Source organism: Asparagus officinalis, chromosome 10 (genome assembly GCF_001876935.1).
Source record: "Asparagus officinalis chromosome 10, Aspof.V1, whole genome shotgun sequence".
In the NCBI taxonomy this organism is placed as follows: Eukaryota; Viridiplantae; Streptophyta; class Magnoliopsida; order Asparagales; family Asparagaceae; genus Asparagus; species Asparagus officinalis.
This window is the reverse complement of record NC_033803.1, coordinates 28242312-28264905: the sequence shown is the minus strand read 5'-3', so window position 1 is coordinate 28264905 and position 22594 is coordinate 28242312.

Below are 22594 nucleotides of genomic sequence, written 5' to 3'. Positions count from 1 at the left end.
CATGAATAAAGCTCTGCTCGTATCCTGATCATGCGGTACTACTGAATAGACTCTGCTGGATAATGCAAATATGGCCTGCTGACCCTTAATCCTCGGATTAATAAGTAGTGCCTCTATTTCCCCACTGCTAGCTGAAATTACGACTCTGAGACTGTCGTTCGTGACCTCTATCTTGCTGGCTTCCTGGTAGTGTACTACGACAAGTCTTTCGCTCTTTGTTCGATCTTGTTGTGATTGTAACATGTACTCCGAACTCTGTGCTACTTCAGCGCTCTCGAATCATATTGTGCTCCTTTCTTATGTTATCCTTGTTGCTGGGTTAAAATCATTCTCCCACTGCTAGGATTCTCTAGTTTCCGCAATAGTTCTCTTGCCATTGGCATTTCCACTATTCTGATTTTGATTTCTTCCTTCACTATGGGCATGTCTCCCTGCTTTACTTAGACTAGCTCTAACTACAAGTAGTGACTAAAATTCTCCCGAATAGATGATAATTGCTACCCCATCAAAAATCTGGATGTTGTTGCTATCCTCCAGCGATGCCCTCAGTGCTGAATACATCTAACTTCTGCTTGGTACTAAGTCAACGTTCAAGGAATTTTCACATACTCCTTCCCTTATAGGTTGCTAATGAAGTTGGTGCGTCTTGAAACTCTGGTGCTCTCATTGTCTGATACTTATATTTTTGTCTATGCCTAGATGTTGTGTTATTTTATAATTTGATATGTATCAACTATTATATTTACTATATACATGCTTCTTTATGCATGTGTAATCTTTTTTCAATATATATTCACTCTCTTTATATTATACTTACCCCCCCCCCCCCAGCCTATAGCCCTCCCTTCTAGCCCTCTCCGCCCCCAAGCTCCACCCTCCTCCGTCACCGCCTTCCCTTCAGCCCACACCTCTCTCTCTCGCTCTCTTTCATCCCACAGCCACCATCACGCCTCTCCCCTCCTCAGCCGCTATGAGTCCCCGACCTCTTTTCTCCGTCCGCACCCATCATTATTTATATTACATACTAGACTTTCTTATGACCTTATGTTATATATATATTCCCTTGATGATTTGCGTGTTTTTTATACTTCTATTTTATTATTATTCCTGATTATTTTATCTCCTCTGACTATATATTATTGATTTATACTATATAATTTTTACTATTAAATGTTATCATCATATTCTGCTTGTTTGGCTTTGTATTTGACTTGCCCATATAACTTATATTTGATATTGATGCCCAATGCATTCACATAACATGTTTCATGCCTTATATATATACAATATGTGAATTTACATTCATATTTTTCTCATCTTCTTTATTTATAGAATATTTTATCTAAATAATGCTTTGTATAGAATGTTTTTATTACTTTTCTATATGTGTGCTATAAATGTTTTATTTACTTTATATGATTAAATATCATTTTGTGTCTATGATGATAACTTAGTGTTTTATTATATTGAGTTGTATATTTGTATTCATATATCTCTAGTACTTTTATTATAACAAATTGTATATTTATATTATGAGAACTTAGTGTTTGTGTGTCTATATTTTGACTTGTGTTTTTCTCACACTCTACCTATGGATATGCAATTTATTTTGAATTCTTTTCTATATGCGTTGAGTTGAGTCTCTCTTTCCAAATCTCTGTCCTTAAGTTCTTTTAATTCCGAGGGCGGAATTTATTTTAAGAGGGTAGAATATAATGATCGTGAACTTTCAAAACTAGTTAAAATAATTTTTTAGTATTTTAAAATATTTAATTATTATTTTTAAAAGAGTATTTATATTTTTCTTATTTTTCTAGAATTTTCTATGATTTAAAGTCCAAGTTTTATACTTATTTAAATAATTTATATATTTATAAATTTATTTAGTATATTAAAAATTTCTAAAATTTAATCGTTATGTTATCGATACTATTACGTAACATTTTAAATAATATGTTGTATTATTATTGCATCTTATTTTGTATAATACGTTATATTAATAAGTATGTATTATTTGTATAATCTTTTGTATTATTTTTACTATTATATATTATCAGTTGTATTAGTACAACTGGTTCGTTTTATTATGTAGATAATTCTTTCATAATTATTTATTTTTAAATGTAAGTAATTATATATATTTTAATTATTCTTGTTTAATTGTATAATTTGTTGTATTATTACTACTATTGCGTATTAATTGTCGTATTAGTATAATTGGTACGTTTTATTTTGTAGATAATTTTTCCATAATTATTTAATTTAATACAAAATTATTATTAATTTTATTTAATTTTTTTCTTAAAACCCTAAATTCCTTCGTCACACACACACAGCACACACACACACACACACACCACACAACATATATATATATATATATATATAGTATATATATATAATATATATATATATATAGATATTGTTATGCTTCTCTCTCTCTCTCTCTCTTCTCTCTCCTTTCTCTCTCCACTCGCCTTGTCGCCGCACCACACCTCCGACCGGCAACTGTAACGCCCACTCCCTCGTCTCTGATGACCACCCTACATCCCCGCGTTCACCCCTCGTATTCTTCCCCGTCCACCGTACCCCCTCCACAAAACCCGACGCCCCTTCTCTCTCCCCTCTCCTTCATCTCTCTCTCGCCAGATATCCGACTACCCGCGCTCAAGCGCACCTCCGCACCGCCACTCCTTGACCGAGCAAACCCACCAGATCCCCGCACAGCCCCGTTGGAGACTACCGAGACACCCTGATGACCCTGACAACCTTCTCCATCTCCAGCAAGCCCGAACAACAAGGGAAGGCTCCGAACAGCGAGGAACGAGTCCGAACATCGACCAAACAGCGAGCAAAAAACTGCAGACTTGTGCTAACTCTACACGTACTTTTCGATCACCTCTAATCTCCATTTCCATCGATTTCTTATCTGTGAGTAGCCCCACATGTTACCTATCACCTCCCATTTTTATCACGCTCTAAATCATTCTCTATCTCTCTCGGTAATGTCTGAAACATCGCTCGATGGCATCAGCGAGCAGAAAATAGTGTTCGCGGGGAAAATCGTTTTCATTGACGTCATTGTTTCCTTAAGCAACAGTTTATCGGTTACAAAAGATCCGGTCTTTTTATAAGATCCGGTTACAACAAAATCAAAGAAAAAAGAAAATTTACAACTTTCCTTTTCTCGAACAAATCGCAAGATCCTGTTTTGCGGTCTCTTGCTTGTGTGGGTTCTTCGCCTGCGCCAGTGTTAATCCGTAGACCATCGCGCGATCTTGATCCGGTCGGATCTACACGGTATGACGGGTGTTATTTCACGAAGGAAATAACAGCCGGGGGGATTATTTCACCAAGGAAATAATAGCCCTAAGTAATCGAAATCGACCAAGCGAAATCGATACTCTTCTCGGGATCAAAAACCAAGTTTTGATCCGGAGGATAACCGTGTGGATCTCAGATCTGATCTCTCTCAAACTCCTGCCTTATTTGACGTGGATAATCACCAAGAACCAGATCTGAAAAGTCCGAGTCTTCAAAGCTCCAAAACTCGAAGTTCAGTTCTCAATCCAGCAGAGTTTCACCTCCAAAGTTCCCCGCTCTTCAAACAATGAGCCTAGGGATCTATTTATAGGCTCCTCAAACCAGATCTGGGCTCAGATCTGGGCCCAGATCTAGTGGCTCGGCCCAGGTGGCTCGGCCACCTAGGTGGCTCGGCCAGCCACCTAGGTGGCTCGGCCTTGGCCAAGCCACCAGGGGGCTCAGTGAGCCACCTGGTGGCTCGGCCTTGGCCGAGCCACCAAGTGGTGGCTCGGCCACCGAGCCACCACAAGGTGGCTCGGTTTTGGCCGAGCCCTCCCTTGGTGTTTGGTTTTACCGTTTTTTCGGTCTCGTGGTTTATTCGCACTTCATTGTTGATCTGGACTCTGATTTGGCAGTCCGGATCCTGATTTGGCAGTAAATCCGCTTTGGTGTTGTGGTCTAATGATCCTGCTTGGATATATCGCCCGATGGTTCGTTGGTTTGTCGAATCACCATGTCGAGCTGTGTTAAGGGACCTATAAGCAGTTTTATACGCCTACAAATACCCCCTCCAAAGTATTCCAGTCTCATTCTTTTATAGAAGAGTCTGGAATACTTTGGATATGATTGTCTCAACCTTCAATCAGTATGACGGGACTTTGGAATGGCTTCTATTCTTGATTCCTTCAATCCTCCAGGCTATTCGGTGCTTTGTCGAATGTCTGCAAGGGTTCCGGTGCTGCATTTATTGTCTGACCGCTGTCGGAATTTTGAACTTGAAGTCAATTCCTGATTTTCTGATTTTTAGCTCGTGTTTGCTGTTTCAACATAGAACCGACCATCGATTGTTGGCATTGAGTCTTCATTTGCAACGCGTTGTCCGGCGTTTGACACAGTTTATACTCGTACGTCTGCTGGAGTCTTGAGAAGCAGTTTATACTCTTATACTTTTCGGAGTGTTGTTGAGTTATCCTTAAGAATATTTTTAGAAAAATACTCTCCAGAAACTTCTCAACAAAAATAGGGAATAGTTTATACTCGTATACCTTATTGGAGTATTAAGAATGAGCTGAACCGGCCTGATAATGACCCAAAAAGGTAGTAATTAGGCTCAAAAAATCTTCCGACCCTTCCGAATATATGGGAGAGGAATGAATAAATAAGGGACTGAACCATCGGTCGATTTGAAGTCTTTTCGATACTCGGTTCAGCTCCAATTTGAATTTTGGTTCAAATCTGGTTCAAACTTGTTCAGAACTGGTTCAACCTGGTTCAAGACTAGTTCAGGGCTGGTTCAAGACTGGTTTAATTGTCTCTATGCTTCTTGCTCTTTTAGATAAATTGCAGGAGGCAAACGTAGATTTTGGGAGTAGAGAGGCTAACACACCCATAAGAGGTAACTCATTTCCATTGGTCGTAGTCTCTTTATTCTTCTTTCGCATTTATATTTTCTTGTGTCAGATTTTTTGACTGATTATTTCGACGAGGAAGGTTTGCTTGTGGACACTCCTATGCTCCACTTCATGTATGGCTCTCCTCAGATTGATGACCAAATGCCTGAAGATATGTTTCCTGAGTCTACACTCCCCAAGAATCCCGAGGATGGTCCTTTTGAAGGTACGTGCCTCTTCTCAAGTTAATTATAGGACTAGCCAATTTTTGACTAATGCAGCTATAATGTGATGCATCTGAGAATTCCATTTTGTGTTTGACAGAAGCTTTTGTTGAGACTGGTCCTGTTGAGCCGGCTGTGAGACCAACTACATCAGCTGATACATCCACAGCGGTTACACCTCCACTACCCCCAGTGACTCAAGGGGAAGAAGGTGTAAATTAAGCAATTAAGAAATGTTATTTATTCCCTCATCAAGGCTTTTGACGGATTTCTCCTTTTTGTGTAGGGCTTTCTTCTCGGCTTCATGTCCTTGTGAAGGAGTTGTTATCAGACAACGACCCTGAGAAGATCGTCATCTGTATAGAAGTCCGCTCCTTCTTCTCCTTCGTGAATACTATGATTGACAAGCTCTTCCATGGCGGACTTTTCCTTCGCCAATTTAAGCATTTCCTTGATCCCAGAATAAATTCAATAAGGGATGCAGGATATCCGGATCTGGCGAAGGCTATAATTGATGACCTTGATTGCCTGGAGCACGAGCTTCAGATGTTACGTGAGCTCCGGGATGCAGGTGCCTCCTCATTCATTGCTGCCAATTTGGATACTCGCTTACAGACATGGCGCGATACTCGAGTTCTTGCTGAGCTCGAGATTCAGGTGCAGCGGGATCGGGTAGACCGAGTTGAGGCCAATCTTGCTGTTAGATCATCATCACTTGACGATCTTGACTCTTCTATTGCCTCTTGTGAGACCAAGATAGAACAGTTCCAAAGAGGACTTCGTGAAGAAGAGGAGACTTTGAGTATCCTTCAGATGACGAAGGTACAGGATCAGCAAGCCCACACTGCCTTATCTGAGGAGTTGAAATCCTTAAAGTAGAAGCTGGTCGAGACGGAGGAGATTGCTATGAAGACTTTAGCCACCACTGAAGAGTCCCTCAGAGCTGAATTGCAGAATGAGCTTAGGCAAGCTTATGATGAGAAGATGTCTAAGTTTAGTCAGCAGATTTTTAGCCATAGGCTTGATGTATGATTTCATTTCCTGAATATTTTGACTTTTGATCCTCTTAGAGGAAATGGTTTTACCTTTATCTTTATTATGATTTCTCACTCTGTTTGGAATGATTGACCATAATACTCGCAGGATTTTTGGCAAACCCTCAGCCTTCAACGGGTTTGATAAGCCTTTACCGACTACCGTTTGAGTCGGGCTAGCATGCGGATTGTCTAAATCCGTTCCGCATGTAACGTTGTGCTAAGAGAGTGAATTCTCTGAGACTTTGTGCTATGATGTCGAATACATAGGCTTCGTCATTGTTACGGGAATAGGCTACCCGACAACGTGTATTAGACGCTGACTCATCCCTACTTAGGCTTCAGGATAAAAGTCCCCAGAATCAGGTTATGGTGTCTTTTTCTACGGATAAAGACTAAACCGACGACGCGTGTTAGGCGTCGACATATCCTTTCTTAGGATTCAGGATGAAATTCCCCATGCGTGTAAGACATGGATTTTGGTGTTATTAATAACAACCAGCCGCAATGTTGAATATGTGGGCGGGTGTTCTTTTTAACGGTTAAGAACTAACCGGCAGCCCGGGTTAAGCACAGACTTATCCCTGCTTAGGTTTCAGGATAGAATACCCCAGAATCGAACTCTGGTGTCTTTTTCTACGGAGAAAGACTAAACCGACAGCGCGTGTTAGGCGCAGACTTATCCCTGCTTAGAATTCGGGATAAACTTCCTAGGATAAATTCTAGATTGACAAATTCTTGGAAAAGGTTAGTGTGGGAAAGGAAGAATTTTATATTCTATTTCCCGGACTTCTTTTAGGGTGAAGGCGAACCCGAATACAAGGAAGGAAGAATTTTATATTCTATTCCTTGATTCTGGAAAGGGAGAATTTTATATTCTATTTTCAGCGCAAAAGAAACTAGAAGTGGGATCTCCACTCCAAGAATCTGGAAGATCTAGATAAACTTACCTTTTATAGGATTGGTTATCTAATCTGAAGATGAATTCCTCGTTTATCGAAGTGAAATTTTAACTTCGGTTATAACCATGAGAAGTCTTAACCAAAGAGAAAAAAGAAGGGAGTTCTTTCGTTTATCGAAAGGGGACTCTGAACTGAAAGTGGACCTCTTGTTCATGGAAAGAGTTAAGAGGGGAATTTGCTGGTGGTTTGGGCCAGAAAGACACTTTTAGTGGTCTCACTGTCAATTGAAATTGATCAGTGAGGGATTTTGGTGGTGAAAATGATTTTGGGTTATCCTCTAGAATATTAAGTGTAATATTCTTCAAGGAACTTCCCGGTAAATGGGTTATCCTGAATGTACTAGGGATAGTACTTTTTCAGGAACTTCCCATTTATTGGCATTAATTGCCTGGCGCCCTCTTGAGTAATCAGGCGATATGCGCCGTTTGAGTAGACTGTGTCTATCACAAACGGTCCTTCCCATTTGGGTTCAAATTTACCTTTCTTCTTGGAGTTGAAGATTATCGGTCGGCGAGCAGCGAGGACCAGATCTCCTTCCTTGAAGCTTCTCTGTCGGACTCTTTTGTTAAAAGCCCTAGATATTCTGGCTTGATAAAACTCAATGTGTTGTTGAGCTTCCAAGCGTTTTTCATCCAACATTTCGAGTTCTTCGAGACGTTTCTGATGTTGTTCTTCTGTCGTCATCTCAGTTGCGAGAGCGATCCGATGGGATGGGATTTGAATCTCCAATGGTAGCACAGCTTCACATTCGTATACCAACGAATACGGGGTAGCTCCTGTAGGTGTGCGTATGGTGGTACGATAAGCCCAGAGTGCTTCACCGAGTTTATCATCCTAATCTCGTTTATTGGTCTTCACGAGCTTTGACAGGATCTTAATGATCGTCTTGTTAAATGCCTCAGCTAATCCATTCGCAGCGGGATAATAAGCTGTCAACGAAATATCTTGAATTTTGAATTTGTCACAAAACCTGTGTAAACGCTCTGGTGGTTGGTGCATATAATTTGCATGTATTTGACAAGCATGACACTCTCGGGCATATTCGATTGCGTCACGAACCATTGTTGGCCAAAAATATCCCATTCTCCTGATGCGATCATAGAGTTTGGGACCGGGCTGATGCGCACCACATTCTCCTTCGTGTGCTTCCTTAAGAACTTCTTCTGCTTCTTTGTTCGAAAGGCATCGAAGTAACAAACCGTCGTACCCTCGACGGTATAATGTATGGGTCTCGGTATTATAGAAGAATCTTGGTGCTCTTCGGCGGATTGATTCCCTTTCTTTTACATCCTCTGGCAAAATACCATACTGGACGTAGTCAATGATAGGAAAACGCCAATCTCGAGACTCAGACCCAATTTGAGTTGAATTCACCTCCTTGGCGCTTATGTTTCTATCATCTTCCTCTTCAATATCCATATCGTATATGGGTATGCAGAGTTAATGCGTCCTTACCGTGACTAATAGTTCAGTTTCGGGAGGCTGCACAAGTGATACCGCTAGTGCTGCCAGTGTATCCGCATAAGCATTCTGGAGATGAGGGATGTATTCAATAAAGAATTCTTCAAAAGAATCTGTCATTTTAAAGGCCTCTTGGTGGTACTGACTTCATACTCTCCACGGACTTGGTTGACTATCAATTGAGAATCCCCAAAAGCTTCGAGATATTCGACCCCCAGCTCCTTGGCGAAACTGAGTCCAATGAGAAGCGCATTATACTCGACTACGTTATTGGAACATGGACTAGTCAGTGAATAAGCCCGAGGCATCACATGCTTCCCCGGGGAAACTAAGACAACTCCAACTCCGGAGGAGACTTTAGGACATCCAGGGGTTATTGCCCTATTAACTGCTCTCGAAGCACCATCGAAATATAATTGCCATACTTGTTGGTGCGACGTAGTGTTAAACTCGTGGGTTTCATCCGGCAGGTCATCATATACTTCTGTTGAATCCGTTGTCGGGTTTGCCGCCAAAAGATCACAAATCGCTTGTCCTTTGATCGACTTCTGCTGTTTGAAGTGCAAATCATATTGGGACAAGAGAAGGGCCCACTTCGCTAACCGCCAATTCATAGAGGCCGGTTGCGTCATAAATACCCGTACTGGATTAACGTTAGAAATGACGTAAATTGTCTGTCCAACCAAGTAATGCCGCATCTTTTGCATTGAGAATACTAATACGAGGCATTCTCTCTCAATCATCGGATATCGAGACTCGGCGCCTACCAAGGTCCGACTTAGGTAATAGACTGCCTGTTCGTGACCATTATCATCGTCTTGTGCTAGTAAAGCACTTATCGAGTGGTTCATCGCCTTGAGATAAATCAAGAATGGTCTACCTGATTTTGGTGCAACGAGAATAGGAGGATTCGTTAGATATGTTTTGATATCTTCGAATGCTTTTTGGCAGGCGTCATCCCAAATAAATGACACACCTTTCTTGTTTAGCTTAGAGAACGGTTGGCACTTCCCAGAAAGATTTGAGATGAACCGCAGGATGTAAGCTAACCGCCCTTGCAATCCTCTGAGTTCTCTTAGATTTCTAAAGGGTTGCAGTTCATGTATCGCCTTCACTTTATCAGGATCGATATGTATACCTTTAGTAGTAACGACGAATCTAAGGAATTTTCCGCTAGACATTCCAAGGAAGGATTTAGTAGGGTTCATCTTCAACTGATGGCTCCGCATGAGATCGAACATCGTCTTCAAGTCCTTGATGTGATCCTCTTTGTTGCGGCTTTTTACAACCAAATCATCAACGTAGCATTCGACTGTTTTCCTGAGATGTTCTTGGAAAATCTTAGTCATTGCTCGCTGGTACGTGACGCCTGCATTCTTTAGACCGAAAGGCATCACCGTGTAGCAAAAGACACCGAGGGGCGTTCTGAACGCTGTATGCTTCTCGTCATCTGGGTGCATCTTGATTTGGTTATATCCTGAAAAACCATCCATAAAATACATTCTCTCAAATCCGCACGTATTATCGATAATGACATCTGTGATTGGGAGAGGAAAGTCGTCTTTTGGACATGCCATATTCAGGTCCCTGAAGTCGATGCAAATCCTGATTTTACCGTTCTTCTTCATGACTGGAACAATGTTGGCTAGCCAGTCTGGATGTTTCTCCTCTCGGATAAATCCTAATTCGATCAAATCTTCTTTGTTGCGGCTTTTTACAACCAAATCATCAACGTAGCATTCGACTGTTTTCCTGAGATGTTCTTGGAAAATCTTAGTCATTGCTCGCTGGTACGTGGCGCCTGCATTCTTTAGACCGAAAGGCATTACCGTGTAGCAAAAGATACCGAGGGGCGTTCTGAACGCTGTATGCTTCTCGTCATCTGGGTGCATCTTGATTTGGTTATATCCTGAAAAACCATCCATAAAAGACATTCTCTCAAATCCACATGTATTGTCGATAATGACATCTGTGATTGGGAGAGGAAAGTCGTCTTTTGGACATGCCGTATTCAGGTCCCTGAAGTCGATGCAAATCCTGATTTTACCGTTCTTCTTTATGACGGGAACAATATTGGCTAGCCAGTCTGGATGTTGCTCCTCTCGGATAAATCCTGAGTTGATCAATTTCTTAACCTCCGCCTCAATGGCTTCCATAATCTGCGGACGAAACTGTCTTTGCTGTTGTTTGACAGGTTTGGCATCCGACTTGATATGGAGGCGGTGCATTGCCACATTGGGGTCGAGCCCTGGCATGTCTTCATAGTTCCAAGCGAAGACGTCAATATACTCCCTGATGAGAGCAATTAACTCCTCCTTCTCATTTGGGGGAAGACTATCACTGATGAATATAGGTTTTGGGTTGGCCTCGTCACCCATGTTAATTTGGACTATTTTATCTTCAGTGGGGGGTTCTCTCTGTTCGAACCTATCACCATACTGCATGTTCAGGTGATGAACCCATGGGTCTTCCCACGTTGCCATTTGATCATCGTTCTCCATTGTGGACGGATCAGCTGTAGCCATGTTCGCCATTAGGGCTTTGAATGCTTCCCCCATACTTGTATCAGAATCCCATTCCGAGGAATCTGACGGGTACCCATCTTTGTATTGCTCAGATGATTGGTTATTGATTAACTAGCAACATTCGTCTTCTGAAGAAGATTCATACCCTAACCCTCGTCTGAATTTATAATAATCACCCAGTTTCCCTTTTGGTACATATGCCGCTTTGGCTGGAATACGAGCAACTGCCATCTGACGATTGTTCATCATCAAGGTTGATTACAAAGGGTACAATGTCGTTTAAAACATAATCTCCATTGTAATCAAGTCCGGCTTCGGTATCAGCTTCTTCTTCGCTGTCCGTGCCATAGGCCGATGATTCAGTATCGGATTTGTTACCATAAAGGAAAGAATCAGTGAAATAATTCTCATACCCTTTGAATGGTTGCTTATCTGCGACCATCGTCCTAACCTTATTATCAGTGTCGGCATATTTCTAACACTAATGGAGAGTGGAGGGGATTATAACGTTACTATAGATCCAAGGCCGACCCAATAGTAAGTTATATGAAGTCTCGGCATCGATCACATAACATGTGACTTCTGTCTTCAAATCACCCATTTGACATTTTATCCGGATCTTACCCAAGGGTCTTGACCCGCTACTATTGAATCCATAGATAATAGTGCCTGTGGACGCCAAGAGGATATGCATCAAGCGAAGCGGCATAATACTCACAGCAAAACCCGGATCCACTTGGATTCGGTTGACTTTGCTGGAGCCAATGTACCCAATGAAATATAGGGGTCGATCATGGTTTGAGTTCTTTGTCTGCATATCCTCTTTGGTGAAGGTAATGCAGGGAAGGTTTTTAGCCGCTATATTGCAGTGTTGAATTAACGGTTCTGGCTCTTCAAGAACCGGCTTGATACGAGTAAGGAACACTTCTGAATTGGCCAAGGCTTCTTGCAAGGCTTCCCTGGTTTCTTTAGACAACTGTAGCAACTCTTACAATGTTATCCACACTGGGATGTTAGCTAGTTGAGCCATAATATTGAAGACGTGTGGAGTGTTCGAGCTTTCTGGTTTATCTCTTCCAATTGGACGATTAAAACGAGACTGCTTCGGATTCTGAACCTCCTGCGGCTTCTTTTCTTTCTGTTTATTAACCGGTTGTCATCGAGCTTCTTCAACCGGTCTAGGAGTCGTAATCACACCCAGCTCCGTGAGAGTTCTGGCTGGTCCCTGCTTAGTCACCCCTTGCTCAGCTAACTGATCACTAGGTGATGGATAGTTGAAGTGTTACTCATTTCCGCTTCTAGTGGCAAAGATTTCTTGTTCTTCTTCGGAGAGCGGGAAGGTAGGAGCTTCATTCCCATCCTCTTCGAAGATCACGGAGGTAGCATTGCAGGACTTGCCTTTACCCTTTCTGGTCGAGGAAGTCGCCCATTGATCGTCTTTAATAAGATCAGGATGGACCCAGAGGATTTCGCCATTTGGGGCTGTGTGTGGCACAAGTCCTTTTTGACGTTGTCCATATGGGTCGTCATTCACCATCTTCATTCCTACTTTGGTGATGCGTTCTGGTTCAAACCATGCTGTGGGCACTGATCCAAAGTTAATTGATACTGCATTTGCTCCGACATTCTTGGACGGCTTCGGGGTTATGACGCCTACATCAATTAACGCCTGGATCTTATCCTTGAGATGGTAGCATGACTTGGTAGGGTGATGGACCGCTCTATGGTATGCGTAATACTTCGGATCCGTCACTTTGCTAGCCCCTTCTTGGTCCACGATCGCCGGCAACTGGATTTTGCTATTTTCCAACAGGTACTTAAAGATGCCGGGAACTTCGTCATCTTTAAAGGAGTACACTTTAGGAAATCTTGGCTCCGAAGATTTCTGCTTCTGAGGCCGTTGTTGCCATTGCGACTATGATTGTTGTGGTGCTCGTTGTTGCGGCTGTTGCTGAGGTTGCAATTGGAAAGTTTGATTAGCATCAACTGCATTAGCATGTGCCTTACCTTTCCCTCGTGGGACGAATTCTGTTGCGGAGCATTCGTCGCCTGTTGGCCTCTTTCCGCCTTCTTCCTTCTGAGGAATCGCTCGGCTTGCTCTCCCCGGACCTTTAAATCCTTCCATGTTTTGGACGATGCTGTCCCCATTGCTTCCAACACGTCCAATGCGAGGTTGTTGTGGTAAGTCTGGAGAATGAACTCCTCAGTGATCGGGTCCCGACAGTTCATCGCCTTGTTCCGGAACCTTTTGACGAAGGTATCAACCAATTCCCCGTCTTTTTGTTTCTCATCATGCAATGACCCGATGGATATCTCGGTGTCGTCATCGAAGAAGTTAGTGAGGAATTTAGTCTCCATGTCGTCCCAGCTATTCACGCTTCCTGGCTTGAGGCGGCGATACCAATCGAAGGCGGCTCCACGAAGAGTGCCAACGAAGGACCGTACCATCAGAGGCTCATTACCAGAGATAACCCCTAGGTGTGATTTGAAGTAAATCAATTGCTGAGTGGGTGAACCCGTCCCATTAAATGGCATGAAGTTAATTAGATTGAACTTCGTCGGATACGGGATTGATTCCCATTCTCTTGGGTATGGACAAGGAATGCCCGTCTTCTTCATCTCTTGAGCGGAAATCAACGTATTGATTTTGCTCTCGAGGTTTTTGATCTTCAAACTTTCACCTGTGTTTTCGCTAGCATTCTCGTTGCCACCCCCTGCATTGACGGGAGGATTATTGGCATTATGAGCTTCATTCGCATTTGTGTCCTCATCTTCCTGATTAACCTGGTTACGACGACTTGGTTCGCCTTGCTGGTTTGTCAGTGCTTGGATTTGTTGGTCATGCATTTCTCTCATATTCTGCATGGCCATCTGCATTTCGAATCTGAAGCTCTCATGTTGTTTAGCCATGGCTTCTTCGAGCATCTTGGCCACTTGTTCCGCACTTATCATAAGTGACTCGCGGGGTTGTCCCTCGCTGGATACCGTATTATCTGACGTGACCGCAGAGCCGGCATCCGATTCTTCATCTTCTGAAGGTAATCTTGTCCGAATCCTACTATAAGTTGCTCGTATGATGGCTCCGGACTGCAGACATGTTATACGCCGGGGTGCTTCCGGAATCGACTTGGGATTATCCCGTGTCGATGTCCCTTTGCTGGTCATATTAGTGGTGACCCTCGGAAATTCTCCATCTTCAACCACCGTTCTTCTTTGCCGGAAACGCCTATGCCTTAGTTTTGGCGTTTCGGTACTGAGCCTTTCTTAAACCGAAATTCTTTCAGGGACTGTCTTGATGCAGTTACACTCAGACAATACTGCCCGAATGAGTTTGGAACAGGGGCATTGAGTTTTTAGTTCTCGAGGACTCTTTTTTCTATTTTTACTTGTACCCCCAACACGATAGTACAACTCGTCTGCTTGAAGGTCGGAGTAACCTATCGTGTGTTGGCACGACTTCTCAGGTATAACGCTATCGTCATCAGACGACAATGTTTCCTTCTGAGGGCGAACTGCCTTCTTTGGGCTTTCAAGAGTCACGCGCCTCGAAACATGCCTTTGTGGGCGTGAGTTCTCAGCGGGCTCCTGGACTTCAATGCGCAAATTGGTGCGCCTAGCTGCCCTGATCTCTTTGTTATGTTGAGGGTGGCGGCGACCCCCAGCATGTTGCGTCATTCGGGGCTTCTTTACTGGGCCCAAACATTCTTGAACTGGAGCTTTGCATCGTCCATCGGGAAGTGGACCGAGGCGCTCCAAAACTGACTTCTTTCTTCGGGAAGATTTTGCGTGATCTCCCGGAGTAGCTATGGGAATTATTGGCGATTTAGGTTGGTTCTCCGGAGGTTGAACTTTTGCTGAAGGCTGCAAAGGTTGTTCTTTAGCCTGAATCGCCGCTTCAGACTTCGGCCTCCAGACTTGGCGTGTTGGTGGCGGCTTTTTGGCCATTTCCTTCTGCAGTCTTCTGCGGGCTTCTTGGACTTGAGCCCGTGCTTGCGCTGACAGTGCGCGACGCTTGCGAATGAGCTCATCAAGTGTTGAACGATTCCGTTTGACACGGATCCATTCATTCATTGGGGCTTGGAGGAGCTGCCAGTCATTGTTTGTTGAGGCTGTTTGCCTCTCCTGCTCTTCAGATCCGCGTTATAGCGGATTCCGTCAGTGGACTCCATTGCCTTTGCGAGTTGCCGTGCCAGGTGTTGACGTTGCCTCTGGCGGGCTCTCTTTGAGAGAGTCACTACGCCCTCAGCGGCGGAGGAATTAGGGAGAACAGATTTGACCTGGTTGGAGGTCGGTGGAACTTCACCCGATGCAACTTCGGCATCAATTGGGGTGAGATCTTCGTTGGCATTCTGCACTTCTTCGTACCAACGGACTTTTCTCCTGGAGGAGAACTTCTTGGACTTGAGGGGGGAGGTGGATCCAGACGAGGATGAAAAATACTCCTCGAACTTTTGTTGGTCGAATTCATACTTGACCTCCTCCTCGATCGGGATCGAGATCCGCGGCTGCGACACAACGATCTCGGCAGCGAGATCGGTGGCTCCGTTTTGCGGTCTCTTGCTTGTGTGGGTTCTTCGCCTGCGCCGGGGTTAATCCGTAGACCACCGCGCGATCTTGATCCGGTCGGATCTATACGGTATGACGGGTGCTATTTCACAAAGGAAATAACAGCCGAGGGGATTATTTCGCCAAGGAAATAATAGCTCTAAGTAATCGAAATCGACCAAGCGAAATTGATACTCTTCTCGGGATCAAAAACCAAGTTTTGATCCGGAGGATAACCGTGTGGATCTCAGATCTGATCTCTCTCGAACTCCTGCCTTATTTGACGTGGATGATCGCCAAGAACCAGATCTGAAAAGTCCGAGTCTTCAAAGCTCTAAAACTCCGAAGTTCAGTTCTCAATCCGGCAGAGTTTCACCTCCAAAGTTCCCCGCTCTTCAAATAATGAGCCTAGGGATCTATTTATAGGCTCCTCAAACCAGATATGGGCTCAGATCTGGGCCCAGATCTGGTGGCTCGGCCCTGGTTGGTCTCTGGGCCCACCTAAGGTGGCCCACGACCACGAGCCCATCAAAAGGTGGCTCGGCACCGAGCCAGCACTTTGTGGTATCGGTTTTTGGCCGAGCACCAAGTGGTGGCTCGGCCATCGAGCCACCCAGAGGTGGCTCGGTCAAGGCCGAACCCTCCCCGGTGTTTGATTTTGTGTCGTTTTTCAGTTTCGCGGTTTATCCGAACTTTATTGTTGATCTGGACTCTGATTTGGCAGTCCGGATCCTGATTTGGCAGTAAATCCGCTTTGGTGTTGTGGTCTAACGATCCTGCTTGGATATATCGCCCGATGGTTCGTTGGTTTGTCGAATCACCGTGCCGAGCTGTGTTAAGGGACCTATAAGCAGTTTTATACGCCTACAAATAGCAGTGCTATGTTGACTTCGCACATGTTTTTCGGCCACCTCCGATCTTCATTTTCACCATCGTCTTCGCCAGTGTGTAGCCCTTTATATTGTCTATCATACGGTATCTCCCTCTCACTTGACGTCATTTTCTATCTCTCGTTGTATCACTTCGAATATCGCTAATCGCTATTAACACCTCCCTTTTTGTATTTTATCACACGATTGGCTTTCCGACGAGCCGTGGGACTCGTTGTGACCCGTACAGCTACCCGATGACCCTCATTGCCCTCTACGACATCCTCGATAATATTCCTGAGGTAAGATCCCCAACCTCATTGTTATTTATTTTAATTTTTAGACAATAAAAAATTATTATGTGCAAGATTCTTATTTCGTTAGTTTATTTTGTACATTTTTTAGATATGTTAATAATTATCTACATGGGTTTGATGAATAACATTAAATAAATTTTAATTATGTAATAAATAGTATTTTAGAATAATTATAATATTTTTAGAATTTATTTTGTGGAAAGAAATCATTTTAGAATGATAAATTTTTTTAAAGAATTTATTTTAGAAAAGTAGACTATTTTAAATTAATGAGAATTTATCTTGTAAAAAGATTATTTTTGATTTTTGAATTTATATTTTTGAAAGATTATTTTTAGAATAATTATGGTGAGAGATAATTTGAAAGGAATTTATTTTGTAAAATAATTATTTATTTTGAATTAATTTAGTTTATGAACGTGTGATGGATGGTTGTTGACCGCGACATTTTATGTTGAATTAATTTAGTTTATGAACGTGTGATGGATGGTTGTTGACCGCGACATTTTATGTGCAAAACAATCGTCGATTCCATGATTCTTATTGTGTGATGGATGGTTGTTGACCGCGACATTTTATGTGCAAAACAATCGTCGATTCCATGATTCTTATTTAATTACGTGGTATGCTATGACACCGTTGTACATGATTGGTTATTTTATTTATTATTTCTTATTGTGTTTAAGAACCCTTAGTAGTTCATGACTTAGTGGCCTTGTGCGTCATGAACAAGATTTAGTGACATGTGTGTGTGCGTTGACTGAATTTAGGAGGTGGACCAAAGATCTAGTTCAAGTTATGATTGTTGACTTAGAAAAGCGAGAAGAGTTGGGATGAGGAAGTTTTGATTCATGTGATCGGATGTGGCTGTTGATGTATCTTCCAGGCTAACGCTAGTGAATTCGTTTAGTCACTTGGGTTGGTTTGTTGGGCTAAAGTGAATCAGTGTAGTCACTTTAGTCAGTGAAAATTGTGTAGTCAACCGAGTCCTACTTGAGTTCGGACCAGGCCAGAATCGGATTGTGTGTAGTCCTCTGACCGATTCGTGTAGCGATATTGGATGCACGTAGGAGATTTGTGAACAGTCAGTTACCCGATAATATGAGCATTGACTTTGTGTGAGATGTGGACCAGTGACCTGTTATAGAATGGCTAGTTACATGACCTTATTACTTAAGGTGATTATGAATTCTTATGAGATGTAGGCCACTTGTATTTCTTTTCATACACAGATCGAAGTTAATATTTAATTATCTACAGTTTTTGACATATGGTATGTACATGAGAGTTTCCTTATTTGGATTATTTTGTTCGATATACTACGTCTCTTGTTGTATATTTTTAAGTATTAATTCCATCTAGTTATATGACCTTGTTACTTGGATGATTATTCTAATCGCTAGCTACATGATCGACTTTTTACTTGATTGATTTTCTTAGATTCTTCTGATTATTATATGCTAGTAGCATGCTTCTATTATTATTATTACTGTTTTTACCTTGGTCGTTTGACCGTATCTATTTTTCTCTGTGGGATCTTGTCGTGTGCCATGCACGCTAACGTATACCTATTTTCTCTGGTGTACGTCAGATTTAGGAGACGGATAGCCTCAGTTCAGAATCGTACAAGAGACAGAGGATTCTTAGCAGGAGTGTCTTGCAGATAGAGTTGAAGAATAGACCGATGCTCAGTTATCTTTTCTTAGTTGATGATCCTAGTTGCTTTTGCAGTACTTCCTTTCTTTTCCATTAAACAATATTTTTTATATTTCTTTAGTTTTTAGTTATTCAATTTTGTATGAGGGCATGTTGACCCGAATATTATATCTTGGATGATATTCTATTTGTAATATGTCTCTTTTCCATTCCGAGTTGTTCATTATATTCTTGCTACTGTGATCAGGGACTTGTGCCTTTGCATTTAATTCTTGACGCTTAGCGTATTAGGTTGAGAAGAAATGTTTATTTTTATTTATTCTCCTTAATCTAATACGTTACGGGCTTGTTCACTTTCTGATTCCCTTGTATTTTGGGAAGCGGGGCGTGACAATTTATTTTCCCTTTGCATATATATCGTTGCTTTATTTTAATAGAATATCTATCTTTCTAGGATTTATTTGTTAATAAGTTTTAATTAGCATTAATATCGAATTAGATTAGCATTCACGCTACTCACCCCCTCTAGAGTGCTTTCATATTTGTCCCTGAAAAATCTCCTAAATGGCTCGGACCTGTCTTGTTGGCCCCTCAATCCTCGAAATAGTTGGTGGTGTCTCAATCCTCTACTGCTAGCCATACCCGCAACTCTGTGACTGTTGATGTAAGCTATCTAAAAATTACTACAGATAGCTAATCCCCATCAAACACCGTTAATGAAAGTTACAATTTGACAGCTTCTAGAAGGCTACAATTTGAAAACTTTTACGTAGATCAATGAATATTACTATCTGACAACCTTTATAATAACCGATGAAAGTTCCAATTCAATAGCCTTCACAATCAACATCAGGAGTTACAATCTGATAACTCTCATATTTTCAAGGAGCAAAGATGAAGGTTACAAGATGACGATCTTTGTAATGATCTAGCAAAAGAGACTACAAATTGACGGACTCTTCGAATCAAAATGCAAGTGGCCTTGTTCCAGAGTCAAAGCAATGCAAACGTAGCTCAAACCTGGCCACAAACGCAGCTCACTTTCAGCTCCAAACGCTGCAAACGTAGCTCAAATCCAGCTATCAACACAGCTCATGTTCGATCGCAAACGGAGCCTCCAAACACTACAGACGTAGCTCAGATTCAGCTATCAATGCAACTTCCAAGCGCTACCAAACACAGCTTTTAAGCTGCCAACACAGCTTCCAAACCACTGTAAATGCAGCTTCCAGACGCTACGTCTGAGCTTTCAGATGCTGCGTTCGAGCTTCCAAATACTATGTTTGAACGCAAAATTCATGACAGAATGCAATTCTTGCATTTGACTGGTTCAAACACGAACTGAACGGTTTCAAAACCATTTCTCACGATCTGAGGGGACCACAACTCCACTCAGGAGTAATTTAAAGGGCAGTTACATCCCATAAGCCTCACAAAGGAGCGATTTTAGGGGCGGTTACACCCCCTAATCGTCTATAAATAGCTGAAAAAATCAACTTAGTTCAGATCTTTGGATCTTTGAGCATTTTCGGATCTAGAGATCAGCAAAGGGCTTCTTCAATCATTCAATCTAGATGCATTCTTCAGCAACAGAACTCCTTGGAGTCTTGGCACTTGGCTTATTAATCAAATTTTGGTTCAAATCAACTCTGTTACAGAGTTAAAACTCGCACGGTGCTCATAAACTCATTAAGAGTTATTGTTAAACTTGCCACACAAGTTTTATCAACTTCAATCTAGCGAGGTAAAATGTCGGATCGTCAACGAGAAGCAAACTTGATACGAACATCGAGGGAGGCATCTCATCGCTACTGTAAAGAACCTATTTTTAAACAAAAGGGAGAATCTTTATCGATCATCTTCTCTTTTGTAAATCGGGAAACCGATATAAGAAGATTTATATTTTTTTCTAAGTCTGTTAGAGAGAAATTGTATCGAGAGAAATATAATTAATTATTTTTCTGAATTTGTCAGAGAGAATAATACAAATTCATTTTCTCATTTTCTTCTTTCAAAATTTCCCAACAAACATATGACCCTATCCATGACTCTGCTGTTGCTGTCCATGCCCATGGCCCTACGGCTGCTGACCCTAGCCTCAGCCGTGCTGACCTCCTACTAGTGCACTACTACACTCTGTTGCTCTATGGCCAAACTTATGGTAGTGAAAACATGCACCCTGAAATCTGCACTGCTATGGACCCCTCTGATATGGCTGTGGTCCCTTCTTGTAAAAGCCTTGCTACTGATGTTTGTGGAACCATTTACCACTGACCTGCTGTTGGAAGTCTCTACGGATTCCTTAGAAAGAAGTCTCTATTACCCTTACCTCTGGGCTTCCTGCCTTAGAGTTGCCTTTTCTTGTTCTTCTGAAAGATTGCAGTCTCTATCTCCTATGAAATCGTGGCATCAGCTATCTCTCATACTGAGCAGAATTATCTAGAAACAAGGTAGAGGTGAAGGCTTGGACGAAATCCCATTAGAAATATCTGGGCCTGACGCTCTCTTATCTGCCACATGCCCATAAATCGAAGTAAGCTCATGAATCTACTCTCATAATCATCTACAGACATGTCTTCTAGTCTAGATAGCTCTAGCTCTTTCCCGACCCTTGCCGCGGAAGAGATGTACTGCTTGTCAAAAAAGTAAACGAAGTCCTCTCAAATAAGTGTCGGTCGCTACTCTGGGGTGAATTGAAGCCTATACCATCCTTCGGCATCACCCTTGAGGCTGAAAGCTGCTAACCTCTACTTCTAGACAGAGTCAACATCAAGTAAATCAAGAATGTTTCCCACATCTTCTTTCCACTTGTAGGCTGCAAGTGAATCTAATGATCCCTAGAATTCTGGTGCCCTTATCGATATCTCTCTACTAAACAGAGCCAAGCCTCCTGCTCTGCGGCCCTACCGACAGTTAGGTGTTGTGTAACTCCTGGGGTAAGCTCTACAGATTCCTCTACAATAGGTATAACTGGTACGACTGGTGCTGGTACCACAGGTAGTGGTGTTACTGGCAGAACTTGGTTCGCCATCTGCACCTCGAGCGCTGCCAATATCGCTACAATCGGTGCTATGAGGTTGACCAAATACTATGGATCCTACTACGGCCTAGGCTCTAGCTCAGCCTGCCAAGCTCTCTAGGTAAGGGCTCCTCTCCGTCCATGCCCACATCTGGCCATCAATAATTTTCATAAGAAGAGCTTATAAGACATAGTAAGTGAGGCCTCAAGTAAAAATAACATAATATATAGCAAATAGGAAAAATGTATCACGTATTATTCACACTAATACTTTATTATCAATGTAAAATAGTTATAAAAAAAATTTGTAATTTCTGAGATATATATAACATCCTCACTCAATCTAGGAATTCCTAGCGGACTCCATACACAATTCCTCGGAAACTATATCCTACCTCTACGACTCGACACAAGATGATCCTAAGAATGCTGGAACTAGAGCTCTAATATCAACTGTGATGTCCTGATTTCATACAAGGTTGCAGTCTAAGGTGAACTTAAGGATGTCAAACCTGCCATGCACCAACACTGTACAATAACACGTTTTACCATCACAATAATATCTCTCTAGTGGAAACTGTAGGCGTATAAAATTGCTTATAGATCCCTTAGCACAGCTCAGCACAAACCGACGAACCAACGAGGCGACGAGGTTAGCGAATCACACGCAAACAACGGAGTAAATCCACTCGCGTGCGGAATCAAGCTAACGGGTTGAAGAGTCAATGAGTCATCCAACCAAAGGGAAAACTCGGACGAATCATGATCGAATCAAGATCAGTTTCGGACTCGAACTCAGAAGTGGATTTACTGCCAAATCAGGAATCAGATTTACTGCCAAATCAGATCAACAAATCAGAGTCCAAATCAACCACGAGACCGGAAAAAATAGCAAAACCCAAACACCAAAGGGGACTCGGCCAAAACCGAGCCACCTCTAGATGGCTCGGCCAAAGCCGAGCCACCCATAGGTGGCTCGCGTGGCGAGCCACCTATGGGTGGCTCGGCCAGAAGCCGGCCACCTATAGGTGGCCGGCCTAGATTCTGTTGCCGCGCGCGACACAGTTTG